This window comes from Salvia splendens, chromosome 20 (assembly GCF_004379255.2).
Source record: "Salvia splendens isolate huo1 chromosome 20, SspV2, whole genome shotgun sequence".
Classification (NCBI taxonomy): Eukaryota; Viridiplantae; Streptophyta; class Magnoliopsida; order Lamiales; family Lamiaceae; genus Salvia; species Salvia splendens.
Window position 1 is genome coordinate 5,968,306 of NC_056051.1, and position 8,294 is coordinate 5,976,599.

General features: G+C 39.5%; 1 long non-coding RNA gene across 1 annotated transcript; it reads left to right on the top strand.

The window, feature by feature from the left end:
* The first annotated feature begins 1,331 nt into the window (after positions 1–1,331).
* LOC121781104 lies at positions 1,332–3,789 on the top strand. Its single transcript, XR_006046136.1, has 3 exons — positions 1,332–1,613; positions 2,397–2,477; positions 3,529–3,789. It is a non-coding gene; the product is annotated as an uncharacterized LOC121781104 (long non-coding RNA).
* The last annotated feature ends 4,505 nt before the right edge of the window (positions 3,790–8,294 follow it).

The window sequence follows — 8,294 nt, forward strand, 5'->3', positions numbered from 1 at the left end:
AACCTTTTCAAACATTATAAAATCATGGCAGCATGTTCAAGGAACAAAATTGAATACGGATTTTGATTTTTAAAACATTAATTTTACTTTTGGTTTTAAGAAAGGTTTTCGTAAATTTTAATTGAAATCTAGTTTCTGTCATATTGGGGAGAATATTTCTCTTTTATTGATGAATGAATAATGTAGTAATCTCTCTTAAATAGAGAATACAAGACGTGTAGCTATTCTAGGAAAATATTTACACACTAATTAGGTCCTACAAATAAGGAATGTAATTCTTGATTTGATTGCCTATGATCTTCCTTGATTTATTCTTGATTTGCACATATCCTGCTAACATTCCCCCTCAAATTAAGTTACGGGATTTCCGATACTTAACTTGCCAAGCACTTCTGAGAAATTCTTTGCTCCCACTGCTTTTGTCAGAATATCACCTAACTGATCTTCAGAGCGAACAAAAGGAAATTCAACAACACCAGATTCAATATTTTCCTTGCTGAAATGTCTGTCCACTTCAACGTGCTTTGTTCGATCGTGTTGGACTGGATTCTCTGCAATACTGATCGATGTCTTGTTATCACAGAATAATTGACAAGTGTATTGTGATATAAGTCATAATTCACTCATCAACCCTCTAAGCCACAACACTTCCGTTAAACCGTTCCTAATGCCCCTGAACTCAGCTTCAGCACTTGATAATGCCACAACCTTTTGTTTCTTACTTTTCCACGTGACAAGGTTTCCCCCTACAAAGGTAAAGTGCCCTGAGGTTGATCTTCTATCCATCGGGTTCCCAGCCCAGTCAGCATCTGTGTATCCATGAACTTCAAAGTGTCCATTTTTCTTGAACATTATTCCATGATCAAAAGTCCTCTTCAGATATCTGACTATTCTCAATGGCGCTTCAAGGTGATCATTTTGCGGGCGATGTATAAACTGACTAACCACACAAACTACATAAGCTATGTCGGGTCTGATGTAAGATAGGTAATCAACTTACCTACTAGTCTCTGATACCTTTCTTTATCTGCTAGTTTTGCTCCTTCTACAATCTGAAGTCCATGATTCACAACAATTGGTGTCTCTGCCGGTTTTGTAACGGCCCGAATTCAAAAAAAAAATTAATTAGTTCAAATGCGTCGGAAGTCGTAAATAAATTAAATTCTAGAAGTGTGTAGATAGTTTCTTATTATGTGAATTATTTGTTTGTGTGGTGTTTATTTTTAGAAATAGAGAAAGAATAAAACAAAAGAAGGAAATGAAATAAAGAATAAGAAAAAGAAGAGGTTGGAGGGGTGAAAGATTTTTATCTCTACTCCCTTCTAGAAGCCACGTAAAAAAAAATCATCTCCCACTCTCATTCTACTTTTTTTCACTCTCTTTTACACAAAGACACACTCTAATACGCAAGGAGAGAACTCTCCCTTCGGACGATTCGCTGCTCCTCCGGCGTCAGCGAGGAAGCTCCCCTCATCTCCTCCATGTCTGGATACCTCTCTACTCACCTACACACAACACCATCTCTCTCCGCTGAATTGTCGTCGTTGTCGACTGCTCGGCAGTTTCCGTCGCTGGTTTCCGACAATCTTAGAGTAGACTTGTCTTCCCTTTGAGTAAGCAAGTCGAGCCTTTCGAATTTGTTCAATTTGTGCCTCATCTTAAAGCTAGGGTTCTTAAATTGGTTTCTCCCCAATTTGAATTTAAATAAGATTAGAGTATATAGTTGGATAATCTTAGATAGTAGGTTTTTGGAGGTTGCAAATATATATTATGTTGTGGTGAAAGAAACAAAGGAGATAGCCTTTTGTGTCATGTGCTGGCCGAATTTGTCAACTCCTGTTTAACCAAGTAAACGATCTCTTTTTCTTTCGAAATTTTAACTGAACATACTTTTAGGTGTCTTCTGCTATGTGGCCAAATTTCAGCTTCATCCGAATTGAAATGAATTTATAATGAATTTTGAAAGGGGACTACGCAGTTCAGCTAGGTTTGGGTATATTTTTGCTGTTTTCAGCTGCTGGTTTTGAAGTTTTCGACACCCTTAGGGTGTTGAAAATTGTATTTTCATATTTTCTGTATGAACCTTGATGTGTTGGAGAGCTCTCTGAAAATTTTCAACTTATTTGGATGTCATTTACTATTTTTAGAAAATCTCCAAACACAACTGCCAGAACCTGTCGGGTAGTGATAGACAAAGGGAAAATGGCCATATCTCCCAACCTACTTGGAAATTTTGAGAAAACTTTGTTTTAAAATTAAACTAGACACCAAGGGGATTCTTTTGGTATAGGGCTTGACCTCTTATACTCCGTGCAAAAGAAGTAACTAAAGAGAACTTGTTTATTGCTTAAGCTAATTTTTTTGGTGTTGTGTTGATAAGAATTATTTATTGAAAGGTAATCCTGGCCCGAGGGATAGCACGGGCAAGGAGAAGGCGAAGGAGTAAAGTGATCTAGTACGGCATTTTGGATTTTAAGGTAGGGTATTCACAACCTATTAACTTATTGCTCTTAATAGAGATGATATTATACTCTGCATATGGTTTTTATTAAATGTAATTTTTATATATGGGAAAATGTTCGATAATGAGTGGAAGTTGTTAATGTACTATGGTTGAAATTGTTAGAAATAAGTGTTGATATATGTGTACTCTGAATAAACCAGTTATTATATGGTGTTGAATAATTATGCATTATATGATACCAATTTGGGTATGCCTTTAAATGCTTGTGTATTGTTTAATATGAAAAATATGAATGAATGTGTTTATGTCTCGTGCTTGAGTATGTTCTGTGAGTACAATTGTCATGTCAGGACGGCAGTGCTGCATCATCTGAGATCGCTAGCGTTCTCGAAAACCGAAGCGGGATCATTCTGTTATCTGAATATCTGTCTGCATCCTAAAGGGGTGATCTGATCTTCTGTCTGCACCCTAAATGGGTGATCTGAATATCTGTCTCCACCCTAAATGGGTGATCTGAATATCTGTCTGAAATATCTGTCTACCCCCTAAAGGGATGATCCGATCTTCTGTCTGCACCCTAAATGGGTGATCTGAATATCTGTCTGAAATACCTATCTGCACCCTAAATGGGTGATCTGATCTTCTGTCGGGATCATTCTGTTATCTAAATATATGTCTGCATCCTAAACGGGTGATCTGATCTTCTGTCTGCACCCTGAATCGGTGATTTGTACGGAGTTCCTTGAGGACAAAAATCTGCTTATGTTTATATTATGTTCCGAGTACCCCGGTCTGGCACTAAGCACTTAATGGGGATATATGTGTTATGATTTGTGATTGTGTAAAACCTCTGTTATAACTCTGATATATTTGGTACACGAGATCAGGTTTCGTTATACGTGTTTTGGATATGTGGAAGGTTGATGATATGTATATGTGTTGGTGTGTAGATAATAGTGTAAATGAATAGGTTGCATAATGTTTACTTAACTCCGGAAATTAGACTCTAATGTTGAGTATACTACAGGGCTTGTTGAAGCTCATTCCCTTATTTTCCCCTGCAGATTGGGTGATCAGATTAGCTCTTTTGCTGTACAGCTGCTCAAGTCGGGTCACTAGCCAAGCTTTTGTGTTGGGTAAATCTTTTGGATTTGATAAATGTGGCAAGTAGTAGGAGTGTAATGTACCTTGGGCGTTATATTACTACATAAACTTTTGCTAAGCATGTATATTTTGTGAGTAGTGTCTAGGTTGTGTGTATGTATATATATATATATAAACTTTTGGAAACATGTTTATGGTTTAATTCTAGACGTTATATAGCAGTTTCTCTGTTTGCCAAGGAAAAAAAAATATATAATTCAGCTATAAACAAATAAAGAATTATGGACTTATATGACATCACTTATTCGATTAATAAATTAAATGGGGTAAGGGATGTTACAGGTTTGCACTCCATCATCCCCGTTTCTGCTAATAGATCAAGAATGTACTTCTTTTGACTGATGAAGATTCCTTCCCTTGATCTTAAGACTTCAACTCCTAGGAAGTATTTGAGTTCCCCTAAATCTTTCATCTCGAATTCCTTGGCAAGATTCTTTTTCAACTGCTCTATCTCTTCTGTGTCGTCTCCTGTGATGATCATGTCGTCAACATAGATTATTGAACACGTGATCTTGTCTTCTTTCTTCTTCAAGAACAGCGTATGATCAGCATGACTCTGTTGGTAATCATATTTTTTCATCACCTCTGTAAACCTCTCAAACCAAGCTATTGGAGACTGTTTCAACCCATACAAAGTCCGTTTTAATAAGCAGACTTCTCCAGCTGCAAACTCATCTTCAAAACCAGGAGGGGCCACCATATAAACTTCCTTCTTCAGCTCACCGTGTAGGAAGGCATTTGTTACATCGAACTGATGCAATGGCCAGTCCTTATTGGCTGCAATAGATAGTAGTACTCGTACAGTGTTCATTTTTGCCACATGGGAGAATGTCTCTGAGTAGTCTACACCGTATGTCTGAGTGTATCCTTTTGCCACTAAGCGGGCTTTGTATCTTTCAATGGATCCATTTGGTCTTCTCTTTATCGTAAATACCCATCTGCAACCTACAGGTTTCTTCCCTTAAGGAAGAAGACACTTCACCCAAGTGTGATTCCTTGCCAATGCTTTTAACTCCAACAACATTGCTTCTCTCCAATGTTTGACTTTGATAGCCTCCATCCATGTCTGTGGAATTTCCTCTTCTTCATATAAAGCAGCTTCAAACGCCCTTGCCATCTTTGTCATGTTTGCCTTGGCCACATTTCCAATCGCGTATCGTGACCATCTGTCTATCTTCTCTGGAGAATACCGTTTTGGCGGAATTCCTCTCGTGCTCCTTGGAGGTAGGATGTACTGTCCGGTATCCCCATCTATAATCTCATCATGCGTATTGTCAGTAGTAAGAGAATTCTCAACGACATTATTTACCTCGGATACCAAAGCGGGAGGCGACGTTGGGTGAGCAATGGGCTCCTCGGGTTGTACAGTAGGTAAAACTTGCTCGACGACAGATGTATCTGACTCGGGTTGATCTCCAGTAGGATAATGATTAATGGTCGCAGGTGCCCAAATTAACATGTCACTAGCATTGAAGTCTATTTCACTCTCTCCCCTGGCTGGTAAGTTGGTATTGTAGAAGATTTTTGTTTCTAGGAAGGTGCAATTCATGGTTGTGGTGATCTGTCTAGTTTTGGGATTGTAACATCTATAGCCCTTTTGATTAGACCCATACCCAACAAAGACACATTTGACGGCACAGGGAGAAAGTTTTGTACGCTCATGTTTTGGGATATGGACATAGACAGAGCAACCAAATAAATGGGGATCTAGAGATAATGCGGGATGAATATTAGTTAGTGTGGACAGGACTTGGAGAGGGTTTCTTTTGCCAAGTATTTTTGTCGGCAAACGATTAATAAGGTAGGTAGATGTGGCAAAGGCTTCTGGCAAGAAGAATTTTAGGACTTTTTGAGTAAAAAAAGAGGGTCCTAGTCATTTCAAGAATAATACGGTTCTTACGCTCTGCTACCCCATTTTGTTCAAGTGTGTAAGCACAAGAAGTTTGGTGTACTAAACCAGGTTGGGCACAAAAGTCTTTCATTTTTGTGTTAACAAATTCCCCCCCATTATCAGACCTAAGGGTTTTGATTTTTGTATTGAACTAAGTAAGGATCAATTTATAAAAAAATGTAAACCTTTCAAAGACATCAGATTTTTCTTATAGAAAATACTCCTAAGTCATGCGAGTGCAATCATCAATAAAAGTAACAAAATACTGAAATCCCCCTCCCCCAAGTACTGGAGCCGGACCCCACACATCAGAATGAACAAGCGAGAAAACATAACCGACTCTAGTATTACTGGGTTTAAAAGTCTATCGTTTGTTCTTGGACAAAATACAAGTCTCACACTCAAAAACTGAATTCTTAAAAAGGTGCGGAAATAAAATATTCAAATAACTAGAAGACGGGTGTCCTAACCGCCGATGCCATAACCATAAGTCCAGTTCCGAAGATCCGTAAGCCGGCATTGCCCTGCCAGTTTGAGCTATCTCATCTACAAGGTACAACCCTCGGCGCTCAGTGCCAGGCCCAATAATCTTCCCCGTCCGGATATCTTGTACTCCCTCCGTTCCATAGTAATGGAGGCGTTTCTTTTCGGCACAGAGATTAAGAAAAATTGTGTTAGGTGAGTTAAGTAAAGAGAGAATAAAGTGGAAAATGAAAAAGGTAGAGAGATGAAGAGAGAAAAAAGTAAGAGAGAGTAAAGTAGGTGTGGAAAAATGTGTTGACTTTTACTAAAAGGGGAAATGACTCTATTACTATGGAACGTACCAAAATGGCAAAATGACTCTATTACTATGGAACGGAGGGAGTAGTAAACAATATTTTGGATGCATCAACAGAGTGCAATTGAGTTCCCTAGTTACATGACTAATAGACATTAATTTTTGTGGCAGAGATGGAACATAGAGACAATTTGATATTGTCAAAGTAGGAGAAATTTCCACAGTTCTCGCCCCTTCCACAGGAACCAAATCACCACCAGCGGTTTCCACATAAGTACGTTTAGCTTGAAACAATTCACCAAAATCAGACTTATCATATGTCATAGTGTCTGTCACTTCACAATAAAATATCCATCCCCTATCATCTTCTGTAATAGATTTTTTAACATGACAAGCCTTGGAATTTTCAGAATCATTATCAAGGGGTGCAAAACGATTACTACAGATAATTCTGGGGTCGATTTGCAATGTATCACAATTCTGGGGTGCAATTCCTAAATCAGGCATGTGAGGGGGTTCTTTATCTAAATATGAGGTAGATTGTGTGTTTAGATTGAAAAATCTAAACCCGTTACCTCCAAAGCTTGTCTGCGTCGCGAGATTAGCTTTTGCTCCCCTCGGCTGCGCCTCCCTTCCGTTGACCACTGGGTTGTTGGTTTCTGGGGATTACAAGAGATAACAGAAGGGCGTAATACAACCCAAAAGAAAGAATACAAATGAAAACTGAACTGAATCGAAATTACAAAGTGAAACAAATAAACCGTGAGAAGATTTAGCCAAGTCGAGTAGGCCTCTTCCCGCAAGACGAGATACGCCCCGGTAGTGCTCTCGGTGTGGCGTGTCATCCCCAAAGGTAAAACGGCTATGTCTCTGGTGAAGCAGCACCGCAATCAACAGAGCTCCGGTGAACTGGATGGAGGAGAGGGCAGAGCTTTCGACAGAAAAACAATGCAAAGAGAGGGAGAGAGCTTATGCTTGTGAATGTGTGTTCTAATGCAATGGTATGGCTAGCCTATTAATAGGCCAAGCCACCATGCAGGGTCAACCGAGCCATTGAAAGCTCATCATGGCAGATTCATAACCGTCGTCGGTTACAGGTGTGTGGCAGGAGTGTGCCTTTCGCGTGTGGAGCATGTGGATTTCTCACGTGGCAGCCGTGTAGGCTTTGACTGTGCCATGCTTGACGATGTGTCAAGCCACTTGGATTGCTGACTCGGCGGTGGTCTAAAAAGATTAAGTTTGGGCCAAGCACCAAGCCCAAAGACCAATTGCCAAGATCCAAGTCCAAGATCGGGATCGGGCTCGGGCTCGGGCCCGGGCCCGAGGCCCGCGGCCCGTGCCCATGAGCACGGCCCGTGCTCTTTCACCCATCTTGATCCACTATAATTATTAAGTAACATAAAGTCACTTAATTTAAACGCATTAAAAGATGTGTTACTTTTCCAATGTGGGATAATTAACACTTAGTTAATTATTCCCTAAGCTCATACTTAAAGCTTTAGTTAAAAGCTAATTATGCCCAACTTTAATCCACTATTTCTCACTCACCGGAAATCGAATTAGAGAAAGTGAATAAACTACATTTATCTACGTAAAATGTAGATCGACGCTATATCATTTAATTTTACAAAATTAAATGTCTCGTCATATTTATTGTTTGGTCAAAATCCATTGACCGGGCATATTTAATCCATGATTTTTACAATCCCCCACATGAGTGGAAATAGCCCGATGCATATGCATGCAGACACAAGCTCTACCCTCGAGAGGTATATAAGCATAAGGATAGGTAGTTGTTGACTTTGAACCCTCCATAGTCGACACCATCGGATACACAGGCGGCTTAGTAGCGCGATGCTTGCGGTCTTGGACACCACTTTGGATTCATAAGTACGTTTTATGAAGCGACCACACTTCGCACTTATATAAGTGATTCTTAGTCAAGTACCTTGCCATACTTGGTCTCTTTGAGAACTCCATCTCTTTGAGATCCTTAA